This window comes from Zea mays, chromosome 3 (genome assembly GCF_902167145.1).
Source record: "Zea mays cultivar B73 chromosome 3, Zm-B73-REFERENCE-NAM-5.0, whole genome shotgun sequence".
NCBI classification, from domain to species: domain Eukaryota; kingdom Viridiplantae; phylum Streptophyta; class Magnoliopsida; order Poales; family Poaceae; genus Zea; species Zea mays.
The window spans coordinates 225,047,089-225,058,375 of NC_050098.1; the positions used below are offsets into that span (position 1 = coordinate 225,047,089).

At 38.6% G+C, this 11,287-nt stretch overlaps 1 long non-coding RNA gene across 1 annotated transcript; it reads left to right on the forward strand.

Annotated features, from left to right (window-relative positions):
- The first annotated feature begins 7,483 nt into the window (after window positions 1–7,483).
- LOC109945347 (uncharacterized) lies at window positions 7,484–7,910 on the forward strand. The gene is made up of 3 exons (XR_002268499.1): window positions 7,484–7,574; window positions 7,653–7,724; window positions 7,815–7,910. It is a non-coding gene; the product is annotated as an uncharacterized lncRNA (long non-coding RNA).
- Window positions 7,911–11,287: the final 3,377 nt, after the last annotated feature.

Consider the following 11,287-nt stretch of genomic DNA (forward strand, 5'->3'; position numbering starts at 1 on the left):
TTCGCTTGTCTAAAATTTAACTAAATTCATAGGTAAAAAATTTAGTTTCTATACCAACAAATAACTGTAGTGTGGCAGTATATGTGATGTCTAATGATGATAATTACTTAATATTATAGATTTTGGTAATTTTCTTATTTATAGGTAGTCAAGCTTTAGAAGTACATTATTTTGTGGATCCATAGAGTAGTTGAGTTTAGGCGTGTTATGAGCTCAAGCAGACTGCATGTTTTTTTTTTCAAAGGAAAAAGCATGCTTAATATAAAAGACAAGCAGTGTTTTGACTCTGTATTCCGTTCATGCTCCATCCTCCTTGTATCTGAGGAGCACGTCGGGACGGCGTCTCGTGCCTTGTCTTCTCCCCCCGCACCTGCTCTGCTGTCCCCTAATCCTCCTGCACAGTCACTACACTGCGGCTGACAAAAACAACTCCTGGGCTGGGCTAACAGGCCGGGATGGAATTTCTTTCACTGAGCCAAGGCCACGGACGCCTCTGCTGCTCCTGCTGAATCCCTAACAGTTAGGATGGCTCCTGTATTAATTGTGTGCATGGTAACCGTCGTCGCTTTGACCGTCGTGCAGGAACGGCCTTTGCTGATGACCGACTTGTCAGATCAGACCGCTGCAGTGCAGCCGTAACAAGTAGTATCAGTTTATTTATACACAACTAATAATAAATAAATAATGGGCCGTTTCTTTTTTTTCCCTTCATTTTTTTGTTTCGTCTACTTAACGGCATGTTTAAACCAGATCAGGCATGTGTGTGGACCTCAGGTTACGATGGCGGAGCGTGTCTGAGCAGCAAGCAAACCAGTAGCTTTTCTAATCATCATGGACCTCTAGTCTCTTGGCTTGCATTCGGTGAAGAGACATCGTCATGAGGGCGCGTCCGTCCTCCCAAAACTCGACTTGTGTTGCAGTTGCAGCCTGCAGGGCGAGCGAGGTACCTGCCGTCGCGTCCAAACGAACATCCAGAACGCGACGCCGACGCCGACGCCGACGATCCTTGGACCGTGCCTCGTGCTCGTCGCATACAGTTTTTTTTTGTTCCGTGTCTCTCGGCCTACGGAAACGACTGTGCTGCCTCATTGTTCTCTTCTCACATATAGATAGAAACTACAATACACCTGTTCGTCTGTGTCCAAGTCCAATCTTGTACGAGATACGTACTACTATAGCTAACCAACCAGCCAACCGTTTTTTTTTTTTTGTATTTCAGCGGTTCTGTTCTCTTGTACCGACGATGACGGCGACACGATGAGCAAAGCAATTCACCGGTACGGTACAGGAGAGCCAATGCTAGCGCTGTGCATGGAGCCATGCATGGAGGAAGTTGTATTCCAGCTTTCACGCCTCACGTTCTGCCCCCATGAATCCTGAATTCCCTGAGCTTCCTTCTCCCAGATTTTTCTTTTTCTAAATAAAAAGAAAGAAAACTGCAGACGCATTCGGCCAACAAGGGGGGCCCGTCTGTCCTTTTCGTGACACGGACCGTGCCTATATCCGGGCTCATAATTCGCGCCATGACCCGCCCTTTTTATTATAAAAAAACAGAAACCATAGGCGATTAGAATTTGAGCATCAACATGCTTTATTTTATTTTACTACGACTACGACGAGCTAGCCTCTAGCTCTTCTCGGAGCGTGTGCAGAACTGTGTCTGTGTGCAATGACTGCTGACGTGTACTCGTGTCTTCTACAACGCCAAGCAATTACTCCTAATGATTGTTGTTCGTGTGGATCTTCCTTTTTGGTAGTCGTCTTGCTGCGTTGGGAAAAAGGCTGAGGCTGGGACGATCATCATCATAATATATCTAATCTTCATCTGGCCGGATCGATGCCAAAGCACCTGCATGAGAGCTAGAAATAAAGCCAGATCAATATAATAGCGTAAGAGATTCGACATATGAATTTTAGAGGAAAACTGACATAAGATTGGATTTTCCCCTCTGTGTCTATATAAAGGGAAATATGTGCTGACGGCGGCACCAAATAATTACATAAATAGAATTTGAAAGTCACTAGCTAAACGAAAGCCCCCCTCCCCCCCCCCCCCCCCCCCCCCCCCCGACGACATGACTAAACTACCGTCATGTCTTGTCGTTGCCCAGATGTCGATGCAGATGCACCCTACGTACGTGATGACATGGCACACGGTAATTGTTTATATATGCTTGTCGGGGTGTGCTTGATTGGCCGTGTGCCGCTCATGCTAGATGCACCAAGCAAGTTAGCTAGGCTCCGATTCTCCATGCACGCTCCCCCCAACCAAATCTCTACGTTCGTACTTTCTATTCATATAAAAATACCTGCCTCGCTCGCAAGTATTCTCTCCTATTCAGCTCTACTTTTATACTTTAAATGCACTATTTAATTTTTATACAACATTTTTTTGATTTTTATATAACAAAATTTAAATGTATTATTTAAATTAGTTTAAGTTACACACTAATCCACTTCAATATATACGGATTGAGCTTAATATTAGAGTACCTCAACTAGGTCTAGGGTTTTTTTCTGCAAGACTGAGAAGAGGGGGAGTGAGTGAGTGAATGAATGGGAGGTGAACTATTCAGGGAATCGTTGGAGAACGCGTGATCACGAGGACCCGAGGAGCGGAATGAAGGAGGAAACCAGAAAAACATAAATAGAAGAGATAAAAATTTTAAGCGTGGGAGATGAAGTGGCACATGCATGGCATATCCGGCCCCTTGACGCTTGTCCGGATTCGACCCCCTAGTAGTAGTAGTAGTAGAATAAAACCACAGCAGGCAGCAGACAGCGACGACCCACCGCTTTGCTGCGTGCGCGCGCCTCCCTGTTCTGATCGCCTCGGTGTTTAGGTAATCTAATCCGATTGGTTAAGATTAAGCCCCCCCCCCCCCCAATTAACTAATTAATTAAGCGATGAGCAGCTAGCTAGCTAATCTATCCCTGCTTTGTTTTGAGGGGTTGGAAGCAACGGCCGCCTGACGACGATGCCCGCCCGGCAGAGATTACATGTATACATATACATATGCACCTGCTGTTCTAGCTAGCTAGCTACTGTTTGTTTATTTTATATATCGCCATGCATCGTCATCGTCAGTCCGTCTGGAGTTGCAGCTCTACGGATTCGGGAATCAAAGTATCCTATGCTGAACTCAGCACAGAGCACAGTTTGGTTCATGTCTCGTATACCAAAAGAGAAAAACGTGCGGTATATTTCCGCGGGAGTTCAGCGTTTGTACAGCTTCGCTGCTGGTCGGCTGTCACTTCAGGATGTTCAAGCTTTCATGCATCGCTTGATGGACAGTCTAGACCTGGAAAAAAAAGGGCCGAGCTGTATGCAAAATATTGAGCTAACTTGGTTTGGCTCGCGAGCTTGCTCATGACTATTTGTTACATAAAATCATAATTAATATATAATGCTAGCTAGTCCAAATTATTTGAGATTATTATGTAAAATTATTCTATTTTTATATTATATTAGTAATATATTAATTTTACTAATTTAAAAATATGTTACTTATTTTTTAGGTTTTATATTATAATTTAGAGGACGAGTTCACATTTATGGTTAAGCTCGTTGGCTCGATACGAACCGAGTCAACTTTCCTGGACTCTGGCGTATCTAAGGCGTCGATCTACTCTTGCAGCCATCCAATCACCGAAATTCTTCTTTTGTCCTTGTACTTTTATGTCGTATTCGAAGGCATTTCAGGTTCCTTGATTTGGTTTTTGCGTCTCTTCTTGGGTCCAGACTCCAGAGTATTAGGGAGTTGGATGCCGTGAGTGAGTGAAGCTGCTCCTCGGCACCACACTCCACGTACGATAATGGCAACTTATTACAAAAAAAAAGTAGAGCTGAGAGAAATATATATTGTGTGTTGTGTTGTGTTTGTCCTCCGTGCACTGTACACACACCCATGAAGAATATTTGCTCTTTTCGAGATATTCCCATCTAAACATAAACGCATGTGCATAGCGCACATTCAATCATATATAGGACTGCTAGCCAAAACAGTAGCATGCATAAAGTGGCTGCTGGTAAATTTCTTCTTCTTTCACGTCGAAGATTCCGACTATTATTACCCCTAGCTGCCTGCTGCTTGTCAGCTGCTTCTTATTCTGCAAGCATCACGGTATATTGTCACAAAACAAACAAACTAATATAATGTAATATCATGTTAAATACTCTAATCTGACCAAATTTATATAAAATATTAATATTCATAATTGCCAAATAATTCCCATTTAATTCTTCATATGATATATTTTTATACTACTTATATTTCTATTTTATATATATATATATATATATATATATATATATATATATATATATATATATATATATATATATATATATATATATATATAGGGCAGGTATAACGGGAGCCCTGGGCTTCGGATATTAAAGGAAGCCCAGGTCGGTTTCCGAGGTCTGGTCGATGGAACAGGCGCACCTGTGTTTTAACGTGGGGCTGAGAGGCGGCATGCAGGTCAGACGGCGCCGTGACGCGGTTGTTTGAATGATAAGGGAATTGCGCGGAATTAAAGGGAATAGATGCCACATGCAAACGTGATTACTGCGATACGTGGGCACGTAAATTATGGATCTTGCATGGTAAGTAATGTGCGGAAGGTTAACAAAAATGAAGCATAAGATGTTGAAAGATATGGCATAAAACCGAAACGGCATAATAGATGCATAAACAGTATATATACCGATTGGCGTAAAACGTTGTGTCATTGTGCATAAATTTTATATTATGAATTTTAGTTTGACAAAGACGTCGCCATAATATCGGGACAGTTTCGGAAATAATGGGGAGACCCTGTAAACGTGGATGCGGTTACATTTATAGTATCCGAGATTTACTTTCATTCGAAAAAAAGACCACTAAGCCTGCATAACTCATCGGAGTTGGAGATGGCCGGCTCTGGAGGGTCGCCGGCGATGGAAGGAGATGGCGTTCGTCTTGATCCAGAGACAGAGAGAGGAGTTGGTGGTAACTCACTGGTGACACCACCGCCTGCTCTAATGGGTCCTGAGATCGCCGAGATGAGCATAGGGGAAGAAGGAGAACAAAGGGTTCGACCTCCTATGTCCAATATTAGCTCCAGGGAGATGGATACGCCACAGATACTGCGTTCACATGTAAGTCCAATCGCTGTATTTGATTATTGATTGATTATATTGTTGTGAACATATTCCATGGTGCAAACAACAATGACAATGAAATAGCAGGCAAAAGACATTGATCCAACTATAGTGCCAACGGTAGGGATGACTTTCAAAGATGTTGATGATGCATATAAATTCTATAAAAGGTATGCATATGAAGTTGGATTTCCACTGAAGAAATACAGAGAGAAGACATTCACTAAGTGGATAAATTGTTCACGTGAAGGTAAAAGTGCAGCAAAATCAAATGATACACCTAGGATGAGGAATAGATCATCAGGGCGTACGCAATGCAAAGCTGGAATAAAATAAAAAAAAATATATGATGATGAAAACAAAATGGTTGTAGCTACAAAAATTGAACTGGTAAACTTGGAGCATAACCATGAGTTCATAACTGACGAAGCAGAGAAACAACATTTACGTTGCAACAAAATTAGGGATGCTGAGTTCATAAATTTTGTGGATGCAATGCATGATAGCCGAGTGCCGCAGCATTGCATAGTTGATTTTATATCAGAAATGCATGATGGGCCGGAGAACATACCGGTAACTGCTCAAGATCTGAAAAACATGTAAGCAATACTTTTTTGTTACATGTGTATATATCAATAGCCATGAATATTACTAAAGTAAATGTGTGTGTAATAATTTTTTGTGCAAACAAATGTAGGAGGGCAGCCAGGAGAAGAGAAAATTGCTCAAATGATGTAGCCAAACTTTTGGCTTTCTTTAGAGAATGCAAGAAACAGAATCCACAATTTTTTTGTGATTTCTAGCTAGACGATGATGGGAAAATAGTTAGTATTTTTTGGTCACACGCAAGTATGCAGGGGGAATACGCAGATTATGGTGATGCTGTGACATTTGATACAACACACAAGACAAATATATATGATAAACCACTGGGCATGTTTGTTGGAGCTAACAGCCATCTGCAGTGTACAGTGTTTGGATTTGTTTTGTTGGGAGATGAAACTGTACATACTTTTGAATGAGCTTTCAATTCATTCAAAACATGTATGGGATGCGAGGGTCCAAGAGTTATGCTTACAGGTATGTGATATATAAATTTGTTATGCAAAACAGTGAATTAATTTATTGTGAAAATAACTGAATAATCTGTGAGCAATTGCAGATCAAGATCCTGCAATGTCAATTGCTCTGAGAACTGTATTTCCAAAAACAGTGCACAGATGTGCTTATGACATGTACAGAACAGATTTATGCCATTTCTAAATGAGATATATGCCAGGTTTGCTGTTAAGGATTTTAAAACAACATTCCAGTCTATTATACATCATCCATTAACTCCTCATGAGTTTGAATGTGCCTGGGAAATGATGCTAGAGGAGTTCAATCTTCATGAAGATATGACTCTACGCAAATTATATGAAATAAGAAAAGAATGGATACCTGCATTTTTTAAAAATGACTTCTGTGGGGTAATGGTATCTACACAACGAAGTGAGAGCATGAACAGATTAGTGAAGCAATCACATGTAGATGCGAACACCCCACTGCATGAGTTAGCTAAACAAATTATGAAAATGTTGCACAGCAGGAAAATGAAAGAATCAAAGGAGGCATTGGTGAGCAAGGTATGTCGTGCTTGTTAGCAATAACGGTTTGCATACATTTATGTAAATAATTTGTTTAATTATGATAATAATGTGTTATAGGCACCAAGGACAACAGATACATTATATAGGTTCAAAGTGAGAGTCTCTAGAGCATACACCAGAGCTGTTATGAATAGATTTGAGGAATCAATGAAATACGCCACTGCATACAAAATATTAAAGGACCCAGACGGATGTGATAATGAATGGATCGTACAACATACAAAACGGTCTAATAAAATTGTGTGGGGACAACATCAATTCAAGATAACAGCAGACATAGAAGCTGGGGAGTATACATGCGAGTGCAAACAGTGGGAACATACAGGTTTGTACGTATTATGTTGGTTAGCATGAAAAAATTGCATACTAGAGAATTTGATGATTGTAGTACAACTTAATGTATATTTTTGAAATAATGGTTCGTTTTCATGTTTTTAGGTCTATTGTGTGTTCATCTTTTAAGAGCCTTCATGCATCTTCAAGTTGAAAAGATACCTTCAAAGTATATATTGCAAAGGTACACTGTCTCATCAAGAAAAGATGTTCCGTTTGAAAGAATTGATAAGAGCTTCAGGGGGAAGGATGGAGTTACTAAATCATACAGACAGAAAATGTTGTTAACGAAAACAATGAAAGTAGTTCGCCAGACGTGTATGTCAAAAGCAGGGTACGATAAGGCGATGGATGTGTTGGATGAGCTCGATGTCGTTCTAAGCCGATTGGAGCCAGATATTGGATGTAATGAGTCAACAGATGTTAGTGATAATGAGGAAGACAAGGTAATAATATTGAAGATGTTTTAGTGTTATACTATTTGTAACATAAATTATGCATAGTAACATGTTATTTTGTACCAGGAAGAAGAGTTGAATAAAAATAATGCTGGCGATGGGATGGAAGATGACAATACAATTACATGTCATAATAAGGTATGTAAAAGATATATATATAAGCTTGCATGAAGTATTGTACATAATGAATATATAATATCAATGTAATAAGCAAATAATATTTTGTAGGATTCGCATAACACCAGGACTGGATGTGAACATGCGTTAACAATAATAACAACTGGTAACCAGGTACATATTAAAATAATATTGTTTATTTGTCTAAAATGAAAATATATATTTATGCTGCTTGTAAATGTTGATGTATTTGGGTTGTGCTCTAAAGGAGGACAACATGAGATTTTCACATGAGGTTGGTGATACAAGTTCTCCGTGTCACGTAGCACATGAACAAATGGAACATATTGCTGCATCCTCAAAAGCTAAAAAGGTGAGCATTGATAAATGATTTTACTGATTGGTATAAATATATGTAAATATGCGTATACTAAATAGTAACGTATATTATTATGCAGAGATTGAATTTTAATGTGGATGTTATAAATCTGAGTATGCCGGATCGTGCAAGACCAAAAGGCCGGACAATCAAAAATTCAGAAGATAGGATTATGAGACTAGGTGCGAAAGGAGAGAAAAAGAAGAATAGGAGATGCCATTTGTGTGGAATAGCAGATGTGCATAACAGCAGAACATGTCTGTCTATGGAAGAGAACAGGGCAAGGCTAGCAAAACTGTCTAATCGAAAGAGAGGACGGCCAGCCGGATCAAGACTAAACAATAAAACAACTGCTCCACAGTGGAATGAAACATCGACTGCAAAAAAACATCGTATTGATGAAGAAGTGGAAAATGAAGAAGCCGATGAGCATATGGATTTGGGCGAATAATTTGAAGTGTGACTAAAGAGTGGTCGATTTAGTAGAAACTTGTAATATCACAATGACTTATGCTTTATTTTGTTGGAAATTCAATAGTTTGCATGAAAGGGTTATGTAATGCGTTGATATAAAACTATAAAATGTTGCGTAAATATAGACAATTACACAAATTATGTAACTGAATATGTACAACAAATTGGCATTGAACGTTTAGCAATCGGAAGGTATGGACATTAATGGTATATAAAACTGCATACACTTAACAATACTAATCAAATGGGAGTGCATACGTCGGTTTCACACTTCAAATACAACAAACAGGATATAGCATAAACACTTGTTACAATTAGCATAATTAACGTGAAAAATGTATAAAAGATGAACTTAGTGTATATAAAATAAGGGAGTATATATTATGCATAAAACTTGAATATTGAAACAATATGATAATACAAATAAGCCAAACATTGGAAGCAAAACGATTAACCAACTCACAAACTGGAGATGAAAACAACATAGAATCTGTTAACAGATAACATAAATAGACATTCTGGTAACAATTATGTTTGACACACTTCAAATAAAAACTGATGCGAAGTAGCGTAGACATTAGACACATTGAACATAAGTGTCACACGGAGTATCAAACACATGATCAGAGGCATGACATAAGTGACTTAACAAGTAACATAAACAGTTTTGTGGATCCCACAGGGAATCATGTTCATCTATGCTATCTAAGTCTTGGCTTTCAAACAGCGGCGTCTCCTTGGAGAATACTTGAAAGGCAGCAGTTCTGCAGGAAGGGGGGCAACCATGTTGTTGCGATGAAAGGTAAGGTAATGCAGAACAAAGGCACGTTGGTCCAATGGTTCATCCTGGAATAGCCATAATATCAAATTAATGGTAGAATAAAATCTGAAGGAGTAATATATGCAAGATTAGAAGACTAATTTAGTGACATACTGGAGTATAAAATTCTGATAAGTCGCCATCATCAAAATCGTAGTAGCGGAGGAAGTTTGCGATAAAAAAACCACAATCATTTGACCCTGGTGTCATGGTTGGACAATTGGGAAGGAGCCCAATCTTGTAGTTGCCAAACTTTGGTACAGTTGACTCAGGTCGAGCTTCATGTAAGGCAATGCTAAGTCTTCTCATTATTAATCTGGACCAAGGTATCTTCGTTCCATTTATCATCATTTGATCATTATGGATTTGTTTCCATGTAGTGCCTCCAAGCAATGGACCATAAGGATTTGAATCTAAGATGTCTATTCGACGACGTTCAAAATTGATTGCATAAAGGGTCCAGTGGCTTCGGCGTAGCATAGGAACCAGGATCTGTTAAATATATATGTAAATTTATGAATGATTTATACTATGCATATGAAAAATTAAAACTAATACAACATAAAACTAGTGACCAAAAGAACATTCTAACATTTGTACAAATGAAACTGATTAGAGCTCACCAATTTAATCTGGTTCAGAACATCATCTGAAGGAAGGGTCGGTTCAAGATGTTCTTTAAGAAGTGATGTTGTGAAGGGCTGTGGATTTGAACTGTGTTGTTCAAACTCCTCGATATTCAAAACGGTCTGGGCAAAGAAAATAAATTGATTATTATTATATATTTATACAGTTAGTGTTGCAATAAGATACAAAGTTGTGGAGAAAAAATTACCCCAACGTTGACATTCAGTATTAGAGTGTTGATTACAGAATCTGAATTGTATAATACATCATCCTGACGAATACAGTCGATAAATCCCTGCATGAAAGTATTCTCAAGACATTTGTTGGGACCAAACGACTGGACAACATCAAGGACAGATCCTCCAAATCCTCCAAAATTAATGATAGACCTGGGGAAAAAACTTTGATTACAATTCTTCTAATTATACTTAATTGGAATTTGAATAACTAATACATACATGCTCGGGTCTAGTTTTCCTGACAAAATGAACTTAAGCAGGTTGCGAGCACAGTCCTCACGTGGCACGTGGGGATGTTCAGCAACTGCAGCTTTACAGGAACTATCCTTTGCAACCAGGTCAGTAGTTGCCTAGTATATGAATATATGTTAGTAAACAGTTGCATAAATATGTATGTCTTAGTGTATAAATAGGAAAAATATGAAAATGACAACATGTCTTACATCTGTCAGTGGGGTTTTATCGAACAGAGGTGCACCAGATACAGGAGTGTCATGTGTAACAGATTTTTGTCCTTCCTGTAACCAATAAATTTATTAATATAAACGTAATGAAACATAGGGTATAATTAATATTAGCATAATATGATGAAGGTGTAAATACTTACACTATTTATATCTGGTGTTAACTTAGGAGCAGCAGACTTGTCTGTTGTGGGAGCCTGTGGATTTAAAAAAAATAAAGCATGCATATATATTAATGTTACTTGCATACATTGTAAATGAAATAATAATAATTGTGATATAAGGAAGTCAAACATTAGATTTTGGAGTTTTGTCAAAAATAGGGGCATCCATAACTTCATCTTTTTTGCAGACGTTCCCACTGACAATCTATAATGGAAACAACTGAGAGTTGAGTAAACAGTAACTTGTATGCAGAATAGAATATATGCATTGTATATATAGTTTGTACGAGAAAACTTACATCATCTGATACTTTGATATGATCAGAAGGAACATGGCTTTCCTGATCATGTTGCTGTTTATCAGGTGTTGGAACAGTTGGTGTGGATACTGGATCATTTGTTGGAGGCATTGAGGTA